Source organism: Oenanthe melanoleuca, chromosome 4A (assembly GCF_029582105.1).
Source record: "Oenanthe melanoleuca isolate GR-GAL-2019-014 chromosome 4A, OMel1.0, whole genome shotgun sequence".
NCBI lineage: Eukaryota > Metazoa > Chordata > Aves > Passeriformes > Muscicapidae > Oenanthe > Oenanthe melanoleuca.
In genome coordinates this window covers 17776188-17798679 of record NC_079338.1, presented here as the reverse complement: position 1 = coordinate 17798679, position 22492 = coordinate 17776188, and the positions used below count along the sequence as shown (strand labels likewise).

Here is a 22492-nt window from a genome sequence, read left to right as displayed (position 1 = left end):
ATCAGTTCAAGAGGTAAATGGCACAAAGGAATTGATCAATTTTAAATTCAAAATGCTAAAATAGATTTTTCATCTTGTGTACCTCAATGAAAGTAATTAGATTTTTTTTTTCCCCCTAATCTGAGAGGAATTTAATGACAGTGTATAGCCTTGAACTTCCCCTGATCTCTGCACTGTAGCTGCATGCAAATCAATAACACACTTCACTTACAAGAGTTTATGTCCTTGTCAGCTCAAAATCCTGGTCACTCAGGGCTGTCACACTGAAGGTGAGCTTTGCACATCTGGATTTCTTCACCACCCCTGCTGGGTGCAATGGCTGTGGTTCTCTGCCAACCCAGATCTTAAAAACAACAAAATCTTGCTCACAAATGGGAAAATGTTGCACTCCCTGAGGAACTTCTGGAATGCCTCAGTGGGCTGGGCAGCAGGATCACTGCCTGGGCTTCAGCTGAACAGGATTCTCACTGAGGCAGGAGACCAAAGGGAAAAACACTGGATGATTCAATACAGCAACAACTCCCATGCACAGAGACAAGGAAATGTGGACAATGCTGTTTGTCACTAACTTTTATGTGCTTCATTCTGAAATCCCCATTTTAAGTTGCTTTAATACCATTCTCTATGCTGTGTTTTAATAAGAAAACAAAAAATCCCCATCACAGCCCCAGCACAGTAAGTCTGAAACTGCAATATTGCCATGGTCCATCACTTGGCTTTATGCACAGATTCTTAGAAATATTGATGATGATGCAATCATCATTATCATCATCATTATCATCATCCTATTCTGAGAAAATGAATTCTTGCTGAGCTTGAAAAGAGCTGTGGCCTCAGGTCCTGGACTCAGGACATGGTCTGGGTTACAGTTCCACAGTATGAAAACTGAAATTGTTTAACCCAGGAGCTCGAGGGCTGCTCTGTGTTGACCCAGAAACAGAGTCACAACAAGGTCTAAACCCTTCCAATAATTTCAGAATAAAAGACCTGGCAAAAGGGTTAATCTGTTGAGAAACAAGACTCAGGGAAAATGGTCAGGCTGAAATGCAGCTGTTCCTATCAAACACTACATGTGCTGCTTGTAGAATAAATGGATTTACTCAGTACATATCCCCACCTCTTTGGAACTAAGAAAAAACAGCAATCCTGTTAAAATCCAACTCTTCCCCTCTCTTGTTTCCAGGTGCTATTAAAAAAAACCCCAAAAAACCCTAACAAAACACATTCCCTAAACTGATTGACTTTTGTCAAGAGCTCTTTCAATGTCACAGAAATAGATTTCATTGGTGTTGACAGCCTGGCTTGATGCTAAGCTTGTACTGAAGCCCTACCAACAGGGAAAAGGCTGCTGAGTTGAACATAATGGTCATATTAGGGTTTTTTGCAGTGCCTGTCTCTGTGGTGGATGTGATTTCCTCTATTTTGACCCCAAGAAGCTTTTTACAGCAGCTCATTTAAAGTTCATGTCTCCAAAAGGGAGGAAACACAGAAAATGAAATGATCAGCTGCACTTTTATCTGGAGCTGCCCTCCCAGCAGCTCTGCAGGGAGCAGGGATGGCAGATCAGTGCTGCCCTGAAAACAGCAAATGCCTTTTCTGGCACGATAGACATGGAACTCCCCGGGTCTCTCCCCCTCTGTAAACCACTGGAGGGTGGGAGGTGCAGATTCCAGCGGTGTGGAGAGTGCTGTGAGTGCCCTGCTGCTGCTGGCTGTGCTGGGCACTGAGCATTTCCTGGCCTCCCAAGGGGAAAAAAAACACACCAAAAAAAAAAAAAAAAAAAAAAAACAACCAAAAACAAAAAACAAAAAAAAAAAAAAAAAAAAAAAAAAAAAAAAAAAAAAAAAACACAAAAAAACCTGGAAAGAGTCCAACATCTCTGCTGGAGCCATGGCCAGTCCCCACCCTGGTGCTCTCCTCTGTGGTCAGCCAGCAATCTCTAGCCATGCAAACCAGGGGAAGGGAAGGAGCTGCCTCCCTCCTGAACTCAGATTATTTCCTGGGTGGAATTGAAGCAGGGCTGTCACCCTTTTTTCTGTTCCTTTGTGCCCAAAGTCTGGTCAAGGGCAAGTTCCCAGTCATGAAATCTCTCTGTACAAGCCTCTCTGTGCTTCTGTTTCTCTTGGTGATCCCCTAGTGCATTTTGGAAGGGATCCACCAGCACCATCAAAATCCAAGTCCTGGACAGAAAGTCCAAGAGTTGCCCATTGAATACAATCATGGTCAGAAAGCAGCACTGGGAACACAAATATTTCACAGTTCCACCCCTGCTCCCACTCTCCTTGAACAATCCTGGTCTGGAAAGGGGAAGGGCAAACCCAAAACTCTGCAAAACTCTGGCAACATGGGGAAAGTTCACAATTTATTGGTGTCAGCTGGGTACTGTTTATTCCTGGAGTTTGCTCACATTTTTGCAGAGGAAGCAGAACTAAGTTACACTTTTGTCCTTAGCTATGACTTTTTTAGAGTGTGACTCAGGCATGGAAGTAAACTTGTCTTTAATATTCCACTTTGGTGATGATGTGTGCAAATCTGTTCCCCTAACACCTTTTTAGATTTTTTTTTTACACCCTTTTTTCCCCCAGTTCGTACAGATGTAAACTTACCAAGTGGGATGTGATTCAAATAATGCGGAGAAATACACTTAATTGTTTAAAAATACTTTTAAAATGCTGTAATTTGTTACAAATAAGTTGAATTATAAACAGCAAAATTAAGCTTGGTACTAATTTCTCTTGTGTTCCTCCCAGTTGGCAAAAATAGAAAATGGCTAGTCAGCTTTCCCATTGTTTACATAGTTTTGAGTTTTTAATTAACATAATCTGCTTATTGCAATGTAGCTGTTAATTGCAGCCAGTTGAAGGAGAGGGGTACAAATTGCTGTTTATGTAGTAGAAGAAGGAGCCAAATAATTAGGGAAACTGTTTCCCATATAGGAAATGACAATATTTTCTTTCTTTACACGGAAACATAAATAAATCTGTGACCAACTGTTTAGGCACCATTTAAAAAGCACTGTAGCACAGCTAAGAACTTCAGTACATTCAAATTGGTTCATTTCTCCATCAATTTGCCTGAACACATTTTTCTTTTTAATGAAAATGAAGCTTCTGTTAAAAAGAACTTCATGCTCAGTTTTGAGGGTTTGGGGGGGGTCTGTAAATTCTCTCTGGTCAGTCCCAAGACTCTTCTGCAGCTCCAGCTCTGATTTAAAATATCTGAGACTGGCCAGAGTTTTTATCAGAATGAGTGTCAAGGTCTGTGAATGTTCCAAGACTATTTTAGTGTCTTCATTATTGGCAATTAAAATGATGACAGTTTAGGCACTATTTCTATTTATTTTCCTCAGAAATGATGGGGTTTTAGCAAGGAAAAAATAATAAATCAATAGTTTTGGCAAATATTCATATGATATGCCTGTCTCTAAGCATGCTTAATTATTATATGTGACTCTGCAGGGGGATCTTGGGCAAAGAACCATTAATTTTGACTTTTTCTGCAAATCTAAGCAACAGAACCAAACCTAATTACAGAGCTGAGTTTTGTCCCAGCCATATAATCCACTGTGTGAGTTTTACCCTTCTTCACTTGCACTGCAGCCAGATTTGGCCAGGGTTATTAGGAATTCTAATCTCACAGAATAAAAAGGAACAAAAAGGGATGCTGCTAAGATGACTTGGTTCTCTTTAAACACAGCAAGCTTTGCTTTATGCTAGAATGAGCAATGATTAAGAAGGTTTGACTGCATTATTAGGAATCTTTAATTGCAGAACGAGGAGCAGCTATGTATTTTGTGAAATGTAATCGAAATCACTCGCAGGAGCAAATTAAATATATTCATGAGTAAAAGTTCCAAATATTTTATCTGTTGGCCTTTACCACACACTGTAAAATTGGTGCTGTTGCATAACTTTAAAAACAACAGTGCTGGAGTGTGGGGCCTGATTCTGGATTCACCTAAATGCAGTTTGGAGCTCTGGATGCCACCTGTGACTGACAGTGCTGATGGAGGCATCCTTGTGGCTCAGAAATTGTCCTTATGCCCACAGTAATTCTAATTTCTGATGTTAATAGCAGGGACAATGGTTATTGATCTATTCCAAATTACACACTGTTTTCCTAGGCTTGGCACCTGAGTCAGGGAAATGGGTGATGAATTGATGGCAGGATAAAATGGCTCCTTGGAAGGAAAATTTATACTTTGAATCTTCCAAATGATTGTTGTCATGATAATTTGTTTTATTTTGTGACAGAACACCGTGGTCTGCAGTGAGATTTAACTCAGGCTGGTGCTACTGAAGAAGGTCCTGATGAATTGTGTGCAGAGGAGAATAGATCCTGGTAAAAAAATGAAACCTAAAATGACCATTAATGCCATTTTTCAGGAGAAACAGCTCTCTTATTTACAGGATGTGAAGAGGGGTGATAGAGAGCTTTTAGACAGAAAGTGAAACAACTCCTAAAACATCCTGATGTCCTCAGAATACCACCTTGCCCCCCTCTCCCTGGTTCTTTATAATTCCAATCTCTTCTGAGAGAAAATGATATAATTATTATATTAATTATATTATATTATATTATATTATATTATATTATATTATATTATATTATATTATATTATATTATATTATATTATATTATATTATATTATATTATATTATATTATATTATATTATATTATATTATATTATATTATATTATATTATATATATATTTTATATATTATAGTATATTATATATATTATCCCTTTTATTGTAAGGAGAGATATAGAACACTTACCGAGCAATTTAAGAGATGCAAGTGAACCTAATCACTCCTGAGATCAAAAGAAGTAAAGAGAAAATTCTTTTCCCCCTTCTTTTACCTGGTAATGAATGTGAATCTTTAGCCTTGGGCTCCTCTCACCATTCTGTCTCAACAAACGAGCACAGGCAGGGGATGGATGCTCACATTCTGCACTGCTCCCAGCTCAGAGCTGCCACCCCTTTGTCCTCTGCTCCAGTTCTCTGCTGTCTCACCAACTTTTTAAGTGGGATTGCAGCAGTGGGTATCAATTGGGGCAGTCCTCAGAATGGTTCTTCTGGAGCTGTGCTGATGAAAAAATGGAAGTGTGAGGTGGAGAAAGAGCTGGTGCTTCATGGGGGTCGATATTCCTGGCGTGCAACAGAATCCCTTCAGTTTTTTTCTGTCTGCATAAGTGGGTCACCCAGCCTCTTGCAGGAGAAATCCCTGGGATCAGGACTGCTCTTCTGCCCCCAGGGTAATTGGTAGCTTAAGTATCAACTGGTTAGAGAGAGGGTAATTGAAGCAGGTCGAACCCGCTCCTGAATCGCCTTATTTCAGTGTAGATAAAGAGCACACAGGAGCGCTGCTGAAATCTGCAGCAGGATTTCATGGACTTTGCCAGCCCTGCTGGTGCTGAGCAGAGCATTTGAGCAAAGATTGTGAAAAAGTACAAATGTCTCCTTCAGCTGGAGCTTGTGCAAGGCTCTTTGTTTGCAGGGCTTTGTGGTGAGGGAGTGACAGCCCCTCTCAGGTGGCAGGGAGGTGACAAGGGCTGCAGCACCCAGCTCATCCTGCTGTGGAAATCCATAAAAAACACAGCACTGACAGCTTGGAGCAGATTAAGCAGCACTTTTATAGAAAACTAAAAGACCTTTTGGCAGCTTGCAGGTGAGAAGGAAGCTATCTGCATGTGCACAATACACTCTATTTGATGAATTTAAATTGCTAAGGAATCAGCATAGGACTTTTTTTTTATATATATATATCCCAAATCAAGGGAGCGATTGAGATTCTGTTCATAAGATTTTCTCAAAAAACTCAAGGGATAAAGGAAATAGTTGATGCAGTGGCATCTTTTCAATTCAGATGGATTCTAATGATGAATAGGAGCATCCAGAAACACTGATTTTGTTTTATTTTCACTTTTAACATGTCTTGGTAATAAACAAGCCCTGTGAATAAATAAACCTGCTAAAACAGTGAAATGGGCTCTGTGGCACTGAGAGTGTTGCTCCCCTTGCAGTGCAGCAGCTGGAAAATTATGATCCAACCACAGTGACACAGTTCCCCCCCATGGAGCCCTTTTGCAGCAAGACATGCTAAAAGTAGGAATAAGATAAAATGTTATTACAGGGCCATTGATCTTGTGTTACCTAAAAGGAGTGAATACAGGTGTCAGAGCAGACACAGTGCTGAGCTACCCCAGCCCATGGAAAGCTCAGTGCAGAACAGTGGAAAACAGATCTTTGCCCAAATTGTGGGGAGGAGGGAGAGCAGGTGAGCTGTAGAGCCAACAGGACTAAAAATCTGTCAGGTTCCCTAAAAAAACAAAGCTTGGAATACAACTGTGAGTGCATTCTCTAAGAAAATTGGAATTTCACTTAAAATTTTAAAAATTGCTTGCAAGCATCAAGTGTCCCTGCCAGGTAGTGTCATGGAGTTTTATTACCTAGGTTAAAGTCCTGATTCAGAGGTTCTGGAACAGAAGTGCTCACAAACAATTATCTGTGGGGACTCCTGCAGTGCTGCTCATCCCACTCTGGTGACGGATGTGGGGGGGTGACACAGACCCTGAGCATGACCTGCAGGGACATTCTGTTTCTATTCTACTCAGTGATAACAACAACAACAATAACTATAATAATAAAATTATAATGGTAAATAGTAATAGTAATAGTAGTAGTAGTAGTAGTAGGAAGAAGAAGTTAATTTCTTATTTATTTATTTATTTATTTATTTATTTATTTATTTATTTATTTATTTATTCTATTCTTTCCTCTGCAGCCTGTGTCAATGATTCTTTTCCTGCTTTCCCTCTTCCCATTCCCTGCAGTGGCACAGCAAATCAGTGCAGCTCATCCCTCCCCACCAAATCAGGGTGAGTCTCTCAGGATCAGTGATCTTTCTGTTTTGAATAAGGCTTTAAAACACTGAGTCTGAGGCTTGAACACAGCACTTGTGCCCCATTCAGTGCTGACAGTCAGAGTCAGAGTGGAGCAATCCACTGATGGGAATAATTTGGAAATAAACTGACAAATTCTGTCTGGTTTGGTTTCTTATGTTTTCCTGCCCATGAATCATTCAGGAACTGACTGGATATTCTCAGAACACACCTGACTTTCTCTCAGACAGGCAAGATTCTCTTTCTGCCTCCTGCTCAGGTGACTTGGTGCCACTTGGTGTGATTTTGGTGAAAAAAGTGGGAGCCCTTGGCTCACTCAGCTCTCCCCTGTCCTCTGCTTGCAAAGGGGATTCTCTGTGGCTGCCAGTGATTCTGAGTTGCTTATCAAGAGACTGCTCTAATCTAATCTAATCTAATCTAATCTAATCTAATCTAATCTAATCTAATCTGAAGCTCTCCAGTGAGAGGGAGTTTATATCACTGCTGGCTGGGAAGAACTGATGCTCAAAATCCAAATTTGGTTGTTTTGTTTCCATCTGTCTGGCAGCTCACTGAAGGAAGTGTACTTGGATGTAATTTTCATTTTCCTGCCATTTTCAGATCCAAAACGAAGCCTTAGACAAAGGAAAATGAACTTTTTTTGGGGTGATGAACATGTTATGAGAAAAATGAGATTTCCTTACTTGTTGCTGTCCCTAGCATGAAATATCAGATAGAAAATGGAGAAGGTTCCAGTCAAAGGCTGCTCTGAGGTGAAACCCAGTGTGAGATGCCCTCCATCACTTCAAATATTCAGGATAAATCAAGTTTGCCCATGGCCATGGGGTAGGAATATCTGTACAACTTGAGTAAAATATTACTTTTATATTAACCCCAGCAATCCAAGATTATCATTTATGTCTTCTATGTGTTTTTCAGATGCTGTGGTTGTGGTTAGGTTTAAGGGTTGTGGTTTTTTTTCTCTCCCTCTCATATATAATAATCTATGATTCCTGGTCAATGAGATTAGGCAAATTGACACCAAATAAAAACTAATTAAATAATGTGATTATAAATTGTTTATCCCCAGGGAATAGATTATAAAAAAAGTGAAAATAAATGGTGTCAGGATGCAGTCTAAATAATAATAATAACAATTCTTGCAGCTTTTGGCTGCCAGTAGCCAGCTACCAGCTGAGTCAAGATGCACCCTCATCTCCTGCCCACTGCCTTTGAGCAGCAGTTATGGATTAAATCTGACAGAGTGAAAATAAATGGGAGAGTGTAGCTGAAGCCAAGCATTTATCAATCCTGGCTCTACTCTTTGCAAGGCAAGCCTGATGGAATTTAATAAGATAACAAAAAGCTTAACAGTGTCTTCAGGATGTCAGAATATGGATTTATGCCCTCTATCCATGCTACTACTCTTAACTTGAATTTTAAGCTGTTCAGGTTTTGGGTGTAGCATCCATAAGTCAATAGGTGCAACAGGAATTATTTTTTAGGTACTAATGTGAGTGCTTATGGCAGGGGTGTTCAAAACTGCCAGGTATCATAAAACAGAGGGAGGAACCAGAGAAAACATTGGGATAACAGGTCTGCTCCCTCATTATGGGTCATGCTGTGCTTTACATTCTCCAAAAATGGAGAATGTTGTGCTTTGCATTTTCCAAAAGCTTTATTTCAAGCAGTTTAGGGATTAAACCTGCGAATGCAGGGAGAGAGATAAACTCAAAGAACATTTCCTTACCTTTTTTTATTTTTGTTCTTGTTGCCCTTTTGGAACTGGAGATGTTATCATGGCCCCTCTTTTCTCTATTCTTAATTTCATTTGCAATGAGCAATCAGGATGCCATCATCAGCAAGGTTATTTTTCTATCCCCCATATAATATCTTCACTGGTTACCAAACCCTTGGCTCCAGGGACATTCCACTGTGTGGGTTTGGTGACTTCTTGTTGAAGAATGCTGTGAGTTTTCACAGCAGAACATAGGGACCTGTCTGCTGCCTGTAGCATTTCCCTCCAATGAGAGAAAATTAAACAATTGCAGGTGGGTTTTTGTGCCTGTGTGCAATAAATACTATCAAGATATCAATCACTGGTTAAGGTAACCTTTTGGATTACACAGAAAGAATCCCTGTAGTCTCTCAATGACTATTTATCATTCTTTTCAAGAGTGATTTTGATCCAAATCGATTCTTTGCTTGTGCTGCTCTATTTTTATGCCCTAGTCCATCTTTAATATACACCATGGCACTATCTGTTCTTGAGCATGCAAGGACTTTGATGAATGTACTCCAGCCACCACTGGTTTTTCATACCAGGTACCTATTGATTCTCATAATATCAACTTTCACCACTGGCACCATTTGTTAGAATTCCTCTGGATTTTTTAAAGGCTGCCTGTGGTGGTGCACAAGCAATTCAGCTCTTCCTCAGCAGTTCCTCTCAGGATTCTCTGTGGAATCTTTGGTCAATCCCCCCTGCCCTGCTCAGGAAGGACGTGCCCCAGTTACTGCAGCTCTTCAGTGAGGTGGGGCAGGGCAGCTCTCCCCTTGATGCTGGGCACAGAGATGCAGTGAAATCCCTGAAATCCCTGAAATCCCTGAAATTCCTGAAATTCCTGACATTCCTGACATTCCTGAGCCCATCTCCAGAGCAGGACGTTGAACACAGAGAAGCCAGCCAGCTCTTTTTGTCAGACAGGAAAGGAATGGTTCTGCCTTGATCTATTCCAGAGATGATCAAAGAGCAGATTAAAGTTCCCCAGAGCTCTGTTCAGCCCCGCTGCATCTGTGTGTGGATAGCAAAGCTGCCAGGGCTCCTCCTGCCCTGCTGGCAGAGGGGGAGGCACCTCCACCCAAACCAGCTCCTTTCCCGGGGATGCTTCCCCACATCCACGAGTTTCCATAACTCCACTCCTCAGAACTGGCTGAACTGAGCCGGTATCAGGTGGGTTTAGCTGGAGGTTAAATGAAGGAGCTGCAGAATTTCCATCCACTGCCAGGGAAGGGAGGAGCCCAAGGGACAGGGGGGATTCTCGGTGCAGCAAAACCGGTGCAATTCTGCAGCACAGCTTTTCCTGGAGTGAACAACTGCATCTTATGCAAAAAATGAGCAATTTCCTATTGGAGACCATCTGGAAAATATCTTGGCAGCTGCATTAGAAGGAATAATATTTAGTGGGGGGATCCCAGCAGCCAAAGCTTTAAATTGTTTAAGAATGAGGCAACTGAGCAGCAGCCCCACATGCAGGAGCTGCACTTTCCATGTTCTTTGGTTCTCTTACAGCCTTCTTGTCCTGCTAGCCCCTGATTAAAATTATTGGATATGATTTTCCAGTACTGTTTTGCATGATAAATTGTCTGCTTTTTTCACCACCAGCCATTGCAATGAGTGCTCCTCTGGAGTTTGATGCATGTTTCTGAAATTTATTTTAATCCACTGAAATGAAAATTTTACTATTGTTAAATGCAATTTTAACTGACTTACAGAAATATTGCTAATTATTAAATAGTTAGGTCAAGTCTTTCCACTTTAGTCAAAGTGCCAATATATCTTAGTGATGTGAGAGCTGATAATCATCTCTTCTTTATTATATTTATGGAGATTCCAGATGCATTTATCATTTCATCAAAACATCTGTTTTTGTAAACAAGTTAAGAAAAGAAATGTCATATATACAATTCAGTTGCATTGTAATGAGACAAAAAAATTAAAACCAATGAGATCCACAAGTTTTACATAAGTTCAGCACTCTTTCCCTTTGCTTTCATTATTCAGTGGGTGAAAAGTTTTTCTCCAAAACAAGTGCTGATCTTGTTTTCACTCTTGGAGAAGAAAGTGCTCCAAAAGAAGCCTGTAAAAGTTGTAAGGAGAGCAAAGCTGAGAAAAGTGGTGAAAAATGGCATTTCTGCAGAAGGAAAGAGAAACCCAGGCAAACCAAGATGCTGGACCTGCTCAGTACAGTTTGGCACAAACATTGATTGCATTAATTAAGTTTTTTTTCTTCTTTTTTTTCCTTTTTTTTTTTTTTTTTTTTTTCTTCTGAATGGAATTCTTTATGGATGCCACGCTTAGAAGGAAGCAAACAAAAATATCTTCTGGGTTTTGCTTCCTCTTTTCAAGCTTATTGAAGGAGCCAAATCCTCCCAATTGAGTTTGGACTGACCTTTATGTGCTTCCTTTTAGTTTATAAAAACCCCAAACTTCAGTTCTCTGGGACTGTGGGCTAAACATTAAGGTGAGCACAGAGACATTCCAGTTTTAAAGAATAATGAGCAAATCACATGCAGTTCTGTCTGAAATTTTTAAGTTAAACCAATATTTCTCAGTGGTGTGCAGTACCTTCTGTCCTGCCTGAAATTCTTATTTCTTTCTGCACAAGAGTAGAAAAGGCAGAAGTGACTGGGGTCTAATATCTCCCCTGATCCCCTAATGAAAAATGGATGTGGTCAAAGTTCTGCCTGTGCTGCTGGAAATGTGACAGAAGCTTCTGACAGGGGGCAGAGAGGCAGGGCTGGCCCAGGGACAGCAGGAGCTGCTGGGGCTCTGGTGACACCTGTGCACCCAGAGGAGATGTTGGCACCACGTCCTCTTGCTCCCTGTGAGAGATGGAGCTGGCTCTGAGCTCCCAGGTCACAGCCCAGAGAGCCAGAAAGTCCTGGGAGGAAAGGAGGGTGTGAGGAGAATGCTGCAATGCCTGTGCTGTGTTTTCTGTCCAGGGAATGAGTGCAGGGTCCTGAGGAATTCAGAGGTGTCCTGGTTTAAGGACAGGTGTCTGCCAATAAAGGCAGGAGCTTCTCTTTGAAATAGAGAATGTAAACCCCCTCCCTCCAAATTATTATAATTTTGAAATTAAGGGGCTCTCAGGCAAAGATATGGGAATTAGGAATAACAGTTCTTTACTAGGAACATTAAAATAGAAATGCAGCATTACACAGAACAATCCCAGCCCTGCCAGAGTCAGAATCCAAGCTGACACCCGTCAGTCAGTCAGGGTGTTGGCACAGTCCCATTCAATGGTGGCTGCATCCTCCTGCAGGGGCAGATGTGGTTCAGCTGGAGCAGTGCTCCTGGAGAAGGTGCAGTTTCCTCTGAAGCTCCAGGGATGATGTGCAAAGGTCTGGTTTTCCTCTGGAATCCAGTGGAAAGAAGGTCCCTTGGTGTCCCAAATCTCAGTTTTTATCTGGGTAGGAAAGGCTTGGCTCCTCCCCTGGCTGGAGCATCTCCCATGGGATGATGGAATTTTATCAGTCATGGCCTGGGACTCACTGGCCATGAACAGGAGATATCTCCTGGAGGGAGGATGGGCTGTGGGAAGATAAAGATGATTGCCCAGCTGGTTTAAAGATGGCCCATGAGCAGATAATGTGTGCCAGGAGATCAGGGGCACTGCCCCAGCTGGGTTAACAGATGGGACAGAATTCACATTTCTGGCACATCCTGCATTGCACCCAAGACAGGGGAATGAGAAACTGGAGCTGCAGGGGATGGAGAAGGAACAGGAGCCAGCTGAACATTGTGGGGGATCAAATGTGCCATGAGATAATTACCTGAGCAGCTTCCAGGTGAATAGAAAGCACTGCTCTGCTTCTTGGGGAGTCAGGTGATTTAAAGAGCACCTGTGAGAAAAGCTCTGGTAACAACAGGCTGGCACTTGGACTCTTTTTGTTGTTTGAACAATATTAAGGCTGAACCAGAACCTCATCATTTCACTGAGCAGTGGCCTATTGTAAGTCACAGATTACAGCTCTGAGAAGAAAAGAAACACAAATAGTAGGATTTATAGAAAGCAAATAGTCATTTTGTCTATTAAGGGAGAGTCAAACTCAGTGCAAGGGAAGGGTGAAATCAATATGCTGTAACTCATAAATGTAAAGGCAGTATAGAAGAAATATGAGATGATTTGAAGGTGAACTCACTACCATGATCACTTTATTTTTAACACAGTAAGTAGTCTCGTGGTTTCAGTAGCAAAGATGAGAAGTTTATAAAGTGTAATAAAACTCTCAGAAGTCAGAGCTTTTTCTTGAGTCACAACACAAATTTTTGGGAAAGAAACACTGTCAGCCCTGCATTAGATCCTTCACTGCTCTGGATTTCCCTTCCTGCGTGTCTTTCAGGAAGAACCAGACTATTAATAGAGACTTCTTTATTTGATTAATCATTAAACAATGGCTGTGATTTCTTTTGTTCCCTTCACAGGAATCCATTCAAATGTAGGTTTGTACCTTCCTTCTCATGGTTAAGAATTTCAAAGGTATGGTCTGTCTGATTATTTAATTTTATTACCCTGAAATGCAAACTCAGCAATAACATTATGCACATTGAGGAACTTGTACTTCAGATTTACTTCAGTCTGGTCCCTGGGACTGAATTCCCATTTACAGCTGGGGTTCCATCATGTGAAGTAAAGCACAATAAGTGGGGAAAATAAATTCATATAAGATTGAAGTACTTAAAATAATAAAGATCTTAAGGTAATCCAGGTAATGAAGATCTTGAGATCTTAAATTATGCAGATTCATTGAATGTCATGCTTATTCTTTATTTCAGGTTACCTGCTGTTTATTCCTTTGTAGAGCTGGTAGGTCTGAATAATCTGCTTTTAAAGATAGCATTCTAAATTCCAATTACAATTTTATATTTATTTTAAACTATTGCAAAACATACTTACAAAACTGTAGCTTCTTGCTCTTGCCTTTGAATGCCTTTCATTTCTTTGCCACAAAGAGGGAGTGAGAAGCAGGTAAGAAAAATGTGTTTATTTCTCCCTGAAGAGGACTGCAGGGAAAACCCTGAAATGGCCTTGTCTGCAGGAAGGACCTTCAGACTGTGAGGAGAGCACAAGACAAAGAATGAATCTGTTTGTCCCTAAGTGCAGTGGAAAGCTGAACAAGCTGAGATCAGAAGCTAATCCAGGGTGGCACTTGATGTATCAGCAGCTCATGTGAAATGACGAGCTGGAGGAAAGGCCATGAAGGCACCTGGCAGGTCACCTGGGAAGTGACAGAAATGGGGAAAAAAAAGAACAAAAAGAAGAAGAAAAGGGAAAGGATACAAAGAGAAGAATAGAGAAATGCTCATGGCAGAAACATTTCACAAGGCTGTCACTGAGCCAAGTCTGGACTTGTAGAACCTGCAGAAAGGTGTTGCAGATGTGAGAGAGGCAGAGCTGGCTGGGTGGACACAGAGCTGGGAATTCCCAACTTTCCAGGTGAGAAACCTCAGCAAGGACAGCCCTGGGGGCACCTAGCTCATGGTCCTGCCGTTGAGAATAACAAGCTGCAGGTTCCTCTGGAAGAGAAGCAGAACCACACAGACACAGAATATTCTGAGAATATCCACAAGGATCCACACCCAGCTCTTCAGTGACCCACACTGGGGGAAGGAAGGGATGGCAGAAGTGACCACAGGAATGCCTTGGGGACATGCTGGGACATTTGGGGACAGGAGGGGCTGGCTGAGGACTCCCAGCTAAACCAGGCTGCTGGTGGACAGCTTTTGCCACTGCAGGTCCTCACAAGGACTGCAGCTTGAATAGAAAGTCAATAGCTCTTTGTCCCTCATCCCTTCACCAGATCATCTCAGAGGAAAGTGCTGCTCTGTAATTCTGCAAAAAAATTGCCCAGGAAAATCAAGGAATGCCAAACTTAGCAAAGAGAAAGTTTCTGAAAGCTAATGGAGGGAGGCAAAGCCAACCCCAAGAGCAGGGCAGAGATTTTCACACACCCTGCAAAGCAAAGGGACAGAGATGCACATTCCCAGCCCTGCAGGTCACTCCTCAGTGCTTCATCCCGAGATCAGCAGCTCCTCCAAGAGTTAACTCAGCCCAGGAGATTCAGATCAATGCCCTCTCCAGCCGTGCCTCCCTGCAGGTCAATAATGGCTGATGAATCCTCTGCCATTGCACAGACACAATGGAATTCCTGCTCTCCCAAAGTGCCTCTGGATCAGGGGGGGCTTTTCTGCTCTGCTCAGTCTCAGCTGTGAATTCCTGACTGCTGCCCCTGCACTCACTGCTGACCTGCCCCTCTCTGCCCCTGGAGGGCTCAGAAAGACTTTTCTGCTTCATTTCAGATAGAATTCAAGCACATGATCTCTATACCTCTCATCTTTAATAAAGTCTGTTTTTTTTTTTAATTCAAACTCTGCTTTCACAACAGCTGCAAAGTTGCTTTTCAAAATAATGCTCTGATAATTGGATATTTTAAGTGTAAAGTTCTGTAAGCAGTGCAAGCTATCTGAATTAAAACTGAGTTTGTCTGCAGAAACTCAGAAAAGTTAAAAATTGGAAAGATCAGCTGGTTCACATTCATAAATAAAATCTCTTAATTGCACTGAACTACTAAAAGAAGAAGCACTTTTGTTAACTTTTTTTGGGAATTGAACCCTTTTTGATGTACATATTCCCAGTAAACCTGATTCTAATCTACAGTAGCGTTGCCCATAATTTAAAAAATATTTTACAATATTTTATCTTTCAAAAATCCTCAGTAATTAATAATAAATATTTTTTTTCAACAGCACATGAATCCACAATAATGAAATAAAACTGAAGTTACAAGCACAGCACTCCAGCCTATGCAAACAGACTTGGCAGCTCTGAGTGCAGATTTATGTCTGGAAGGATGAATTCTCCTTGAAGATATTTGTGCAACCTACTTATCAGAAGAAAGAGATTTCCTGGAGATTTCCTTTAATTAGCTGGAACAAGTCATTAGTAAAAAAAGCAACTAAAACTATAAGCATATAAGCTAGCATGGTTTATTAAAAAGCAATAATTAAAAATATATCCTAAAATTCAAGAAAGGTGTGACCAGGCTCAGTAACAGCTCTTTCTGTGGACAATGAGAGTGTGGGAAGAGAAAATTTAGCAGTCTGCCTGGCAAGATAATGAGAGGAGAGGAAATACATGATCCATGCTAATATGGTTTATGTCCCTCCCCTTCCCACTTTCTGAAAACCTCCATTTATTCCTGTGGCAATTAGGAGTCATCATCACTGTCAATTGTACTTTTGCAAGGAGTGAATGCAAGGTCATTTCCACGAAATTCTGATAAATCAGATAAACCCAAAGTTTGGAATGCAGTGATTTTCCTGTGAGTGTTGAAGGCTGGTGTGATTTGAGCAGGAGCCACGAGGTCAATTCCAGGGGTCAGAGGGGCTGTGTCCTTTCCCTTCCCATAATGAGAATTTTGGCTCATTCCTCTCTCCCCAGGCTGGAACTGCCCCCTGCAGTTCTGCACTGACTCCAATGAAGCTTTGTGTAAGAAGATTGAAATTGTAATCACTCATTATGCCAAGCTTTTTTTTTTTTTTTTTGCTGGTGTTTTACACAGTAAGTGTGCACAGAGTGCAGGGTCCTGCTGCAGAAAATCCCAGAGGTGGCAGTGGGTAAGTATAAAAAATAACCAAAAAACTACTGTAGAAACTTCTCCCAAAATCTTTGCATGGCCAGAGGTACAAAAGGATGATTTGTGTGAGTGAGTGGCCTTACTACAGCCATTATCATCAGTTCCAGATTTTCTCTGAATCCATCACATTTAGTTCCAGATCCTCACTGGATTTTAGTGGCACCAGACTTCTTTACATGGGCCTGGTTTCAAAGTGCTATTTTTCAAGTTTGTTTAAACATTCAGCAATGCACACTCACACAGAGAGCTGTTTTCTAATAATCCTTTTATCAGCCTGAAGCTGAAACAACTTTCTTCCTTGCAAGGATCTGTTATTGAGAGTTTCTTATTAGTAACTAGATGCTGACATTGATTTCATTAAAAAATAAGCACGATCACCAAGAGCTTTTGATTTATTTTTTTTAATTGCATAACATGTAGAGTATAAACACAAACTGCTTTGCTCAGAACTGTACCTCTTTAATTGCCTGAATTAAAAGGATTTCTGGATCAGCAGTTTCTCTCATTTTTGGTTCATGTTGGTGGCATGTTACCAAGGTGCCTCTGAAACTGCTAAATCTGGCTGGGGCTGAAAATGAGGTGGAAAAATTATTTTTGTGTGCTCTGTACTTCAAAACCATTGTTTAGAGACCCCAAGTAAAGGCTATTCTGTGCAAGATCAGCTGTAGATAAATATCTTTTCTTCTTACAGTGAAGTGAAGGAATAACTGAGTCTTGAGATAGCATTTTGTGTCCAGTGACTCTAATAGACAAATTTGTTAATTTGCACCAAAAGGTAAATTGATTCTTAGCCCAGAGTGTGACTCTTCTGTGCCAGCTTTTTAAAGACAGAGGTTAACAAAGCTCTTCAAACACACCAAACACTCTTCTCTAATACAATTCCACCTCCATCTATAAGGACAATTCTCTGGCTGGTTTCTGAATTCTGGTGCTCCCTATTTAAATACCCATGGGAAGTACGAGCAGTCTCCTACTCATTTCTTATTTGAGAATTTAATAGCAACAGTTAAATGATAAATACTATAAGAAAGTGGGCTGGGGAAGTGGGAGGAAGATGAAAAAATGACAAAAATATTGGGAAAGAGAGAAGCTTAAAACTTCTTGTAGGACATCACTGTAGCTCTTCTGACTCTTTATTTGACTCTTGCTTCTCTTAAGGATCCAAATATTTACAACTGTAATTGTCAGCCAGAGAAGTGGTAAATATCAATATCTAATAGCTGGTGTCCTTCTCCCTGTTCTCCCCTATTGGATATTTCCTAGGAAATGCTGTCACTGAACAAACCCCACATCAGTGACTTCTTATTTCCCCAGCTCCTCCTTGGATGTGCCTTTCTCATCCCCACAAAAACTCCTTTGCATTTCAGGATTGGCTGGCTGATCTTTCTTTTTGCTGGCAGCTCTTGCTGCTCTCATTAGTACATGAAAGTCTGATTGTGCTGGGCAGCTCTGTCCTGACAGAGCAACTCTGAAATTAGATGTGAAGTGCAACATCACTAATTCTCCTTTTTAGGTAAGTTTTTTCTCATGTGAATGATGGGTTTTGCTCCCTACCTAAAAAGATTCTGTATTTTTTTAAGCCTTCTGCACTGTGATATCAATTAAGGTATATGAAATATATTCTTACAATTAATTAGAAACCAGTGAGAAAATCCATGTGAAATTTATAGACATTAATACAGAGGAAGCAAACAATTAATTTATGCTCAAATCAGTGACTCAGTATCCAACTTGTTTCCTCTGATTATTTTTATATCAGTGTCTTAATTCAGGAGCAGGCAGGGAATATATCCATATGTTTTACTTCTTTCACAGAATTAACTTAAAGGAAAAGAAGAAAACCACAAAAACATAGGACTGCAGCCTTGCCATTTCTTTTTCCTGAGAGGATCATAAATTATTTAAAGTTTCTTCATCTTCAGAATGCCCAGATGAATGCTCTGAGATATTCAAAGGCCAGAAGCTGAAAGATTATACAGGTGATTCAATAATTCTTGGCAAAAACTAAAATAAAAATCGTGCTTTATTTTTCATATTTCAAGTATGAGGGATTCATTTTTCTCTCTTAATTTTCATCTGTATCAACAAGCAATTTAAGACATAACAGTATTAAATATAACCATAATTGAAATGCAAATGTATGGGATAATTCCATTTTAGTATTTCCATTTGGAAATACTTTTTTTTTGCTTTTTCCTCTTGGTCCTTTATACTTTAAAAAACAATATTCCTCATGTGAACACTGCTAATTAAGTCAGGCATTCATATTTTTTTTTTCCTATTGCTACTTTTCTTGGTGCTTATTTAAGAACTTTGTTTGCAAAGTTGAATACTCAAGGTTCCTTTTCAACACTTGCATTGATTTTCTTTTGTCTTTCAACAAACAGGCAGCAACCTGTACTCAACATGGAGAAAAATAACAAGCAGGCAGGAAAAAATAACCAGCATCAAATGGCAAAATCAACATTTTTGTTCATCTTGTAATGAATACTGTGAGCAAGCCAAGACCCAATAAAAAACAGAGGTTTTTATTTCTCAAGTAGCAATGACATCATCAATAGATGGGGAGAGAAGGCTCCTAAAGAATAAGAAATAAATTCAAATGGAAGCTCTTTAGGTTTTTCAGCATGCATTAATTACTTGGGTTCAGGGACCAGTCCCAGAATTGGCTGCAATTTGTTAATGCAGCAGGGAGTGGGTGATGGTTTTTGGCTCTGAGTGAGCACTGTCCTCCAGTGCAGATGTGGGGCTGTGAACATTCACACCACCCTGTGTGCATGGCACTGCTGCCATCTGGGCCACCACACAGAATTTTGGGGCTCTCAGACCCCTGTGCAAGGCTGTGACCTCAGCCCAGTGTGGGGATGGACAGGGAGGAACCAGAAGAGAGAATAAGGAGATGTGCAGAGAATTTTATTGGACTCATCACTCTCCCAACTCCCTGAGAGGAGGGGGCAGCCAGGGTGGGGTCAGGCAACAGTGACAGGAGGAGGGGACATGGCCCCAGGCTGGGAATTTGGGGAATTTCTTCCTGTCAAACATCGGGAAAAGCTGCCTGGGCAGGTGGTGGAGTCACCACCCCTGGGGGTGATTCCTGGACATTTAGTGCCAGAAGTCTGGGTGACACTGTTGGGTCACAGGCTGGGTCTGGTGGCCTCAGAGGTCTTTTCCAACCTAATTGATTCTGTCAAAGCCTTCCAGGGTCTGATGGGCTCTGGGGCTGCCTGGCTGAGCCTGCAGGAGTGGGCAAAGCACCACGTCTGCTGAATTTGTCCAAAGCCAGCAGTGCAGAGCAGAGTTAAAAACAGAGCCCAGGCAAGGAGGTGGGGGCTGCTTTATCCAAAACAGACACCACACACAGCCCTGAGCTCTGTGGAAGTGCAGTTGTCAGCAATTAATGAGAAAGGCTCTATTCTATTAGCAAGACCTGCTTAATAATAATATCTCATAAATATTAGTTGTGATCTGTTCTCCCCCATCTCCATCCCCTACCAGGGAATTGGTATTTTCAGTACTGCAGCAGCTTTTTTACACTTGGAAAAGAGGAAGGTGAGGCCTCAGTGAGTTCTGCTAAGGTGGCTGCAGAAAAGTGCCCCTGTCACTGAGAAAACTCCATTTGCTCCCCATGCCCACCCATTATCCCCACCAGCAACAAACACCTGGGATTTGGTTTAGTAAGAGCTTTATGAGCCTTCAGCTCATGCTAAGATTAAAAGGGTCACATTCTTTTGTGTTTATGCAGTGAAAATGATTCAATGATTCTGATTTTGTTTTTTTTTTTTTTTTGTTTTGTTTTGTTTTTTTTGGTTTTTTTTTTTTTTTTTTTTGGGGTTAGAGTTTTTTTTTTTTTTTTTTTTTTTTTTTTTTTTTTTTTTGGTTTTTTTTTTTTTTTTTTCTTTTAAATCTCAGCCTGAATCAGAAGGAAGGCTGGATCATCCCTGGGTATAATGCATTACCATTAACTTCATCAAGCAATTTCTCTTGCACAGTTTTGCTAGCCCAGGCATCCTAGCTTTTAGTTTAATTGAGTTTGTTGATAAATCTGTCATGACATGCTCTCTATGTATGATCTTCCTATGAAAAAAAAATATTTCTAGGGACTAAAATTCATTCCATGAATGGGATTGGAATAAGGCAGTAGCAGTGACTGAGACTGGCCCTCTGTTCATTTATGACTTTCCCATTAACATTTGCAAAACAGGCAATGAGAAAAAAAACATATGTTGAAATCACACAGTTCAGCAAATGTTTTCATTAAATATTGCAGACTATGTTCCCTGCTGAAATGGAATATCCTAACTCAGCCAGTGAACCCAGTAAATAAACACAGAATTGCCTGTGGGGCCTTTGGATCAGGATTTCAGTTTCCAGCCCTGTCCCCAAGGCCAGGAGGGAGCACAGCTCCGTGCTGGGACGTGCTGAGTTTCATCAGGTCGTGTCTCAGCCCATCCACATCACTCTGGGTCTGAGCAGATGTGACAGAGCCCAACACACCACCCTGTGCTGTGCAGGAGATTGGAGAGTGCACTCACTGGGAAGCAGAAAAAAAACAGAGTAACAGCTAATTTCTGACAGGAAGTCAAATAAATGGAGTTCACACGCTCCTTCATTGCAAGAGAAAAAAAATAAAATAAAAAAATCAACCTGTTACTATCATGAGGATAATAATTATTTGCCATTCTTTTTGTTTTGGCAGCAAGCAATTATCACCTTCTGCAGGACTGAGGCAGACAGAGACTCCAGTGTACAGCAGAAAGGAGACTGTGACTACAGGTGTTAACTGCATTCAAAACACTTTATTCCTACTTGCAGTTTCATGGATTCCAAACTTGGGATCAATTTTCCCTTCCTGAAAATTCTGATTATTATAATTTTTTAATTTATTTCTTTTCAAATGAGAATGCTACTGGCTTCCTTTGGCATATTTCTTGTTAATATGACTGCTTTGGTTATTGCAGTGGTACTTTCTTGGCTCTGACCACAAGACAAGATGTTTCATTTACTTAAAGCTTTCTTGATGTTATCGAACTCAGAAAATTTACTTCAGTAGCCCTAGAAGCAATTCCAGGAATAAGACTTGATCCCCCACTCAATTATCTGTCCACATTGCATCAAACATCTGTAGCCAGGCTAAACAAAATGTAAGGACACCCAGGCCTTAGATCAGGCAGGAAATGTTATCCTGGAATTGACTTTTTTCCTCCTAATATAACAAGAATTCATGCCAGCAAGTCACTTGGCTGTGTGGAAGCCAGGCTCACCTTCATGACTGCCAAGCTGTTTTACAAACTCAATTATCAGTCATTTTAATTTCACTATATTTCACCAAAAATGCAGAGGAGGACTCACATCTCAGCAGAGGATGCAATCCTGGGGTGGTCATGCAGAACAGCTTTGTCCTTAAAAGTTATTAGAGCCAGTCAGTGGGAGAAGGGAAATAAAATTAGGTTGTCTTAATTCAAAGCTCTATTTTATTTTCATTGTCATTTGGCTTTTTGTAATCATCAGCCTTATCCAACCATCACACTTGGATTATCTCTTTCACTTGATTTTGCAAACATGGAAAAGTTACCTTTGGAAGTTTTTAACTAGTGAGCTCCTCACATTTTTCAAGTAGACTTTTCCACCTTCCTTTTGAGATTGAATAATTTGGGGGGGAAAAAAAATACAGAAAAGTAGAAAAAGAAAACACAGAGTTACCATAATTTTTATGTCACCAAATGAGGGACTAAATGTTAAAATTTGAATGAAAGAAGAGAAATTCAGTTGTAAACTCAGTACTTGGTGTTTATGACAATTCCTAAGACATTTTTAGCCTGAAAGCAGAATTACCTTCTGAGAGGAGCAGCTCAGCCAGGTGTGCCCAGGTGTGTGTCAGCACAGAAATAAGAAATGCATGTGACAGCACAAGAGGCAGGGGACAGGGAGCATAAGAGCCTGGCTAAGTGGAAATGCAGTGAATAACCTGAAGGATTAAAGTGCATCAGATCCTCACAGCAAGTGCCACAGGCTGCTGTCAGCTACAGGAAAAACCCTCTGTGCCTTTCCTGGAGCAGCTCTCACTGAGAATTCAAGGACAAAATGAAGAGGTTTGGTTCTTTGGGGTGGTTTTTATATTCAGGTTATAGAACAGGCATGGAGGGAATGAGGCTGCCTGGGAGTTCTGCCTGTTCTGATCAACTCCA

The 22492-nt window shown here is 40.8% G+C and overlaps 1 long non-coding RNA gene across 1 annotated transcript; it reads left to right on the top strand.

The window, feature by feature from the left end:
* The first annotated feature begins 16982 nt into the window (after nucleotides 1-16982).
* On the top strand, nucleotides 16983-19556 carry LOC130253087 (uncharacterized). The gene is made up of 3 exons (XR_008840509.1): nucleotides 16983-17820; nucleotides 18123-18286; nucleotides 18695-19556. It is a non-coding gene; the product is annotated as an uncharacterized LOC130253087 (long non-coding RNA).
* Nucleotides 19557-22492: the final 2936 nt, after the last annotated feature.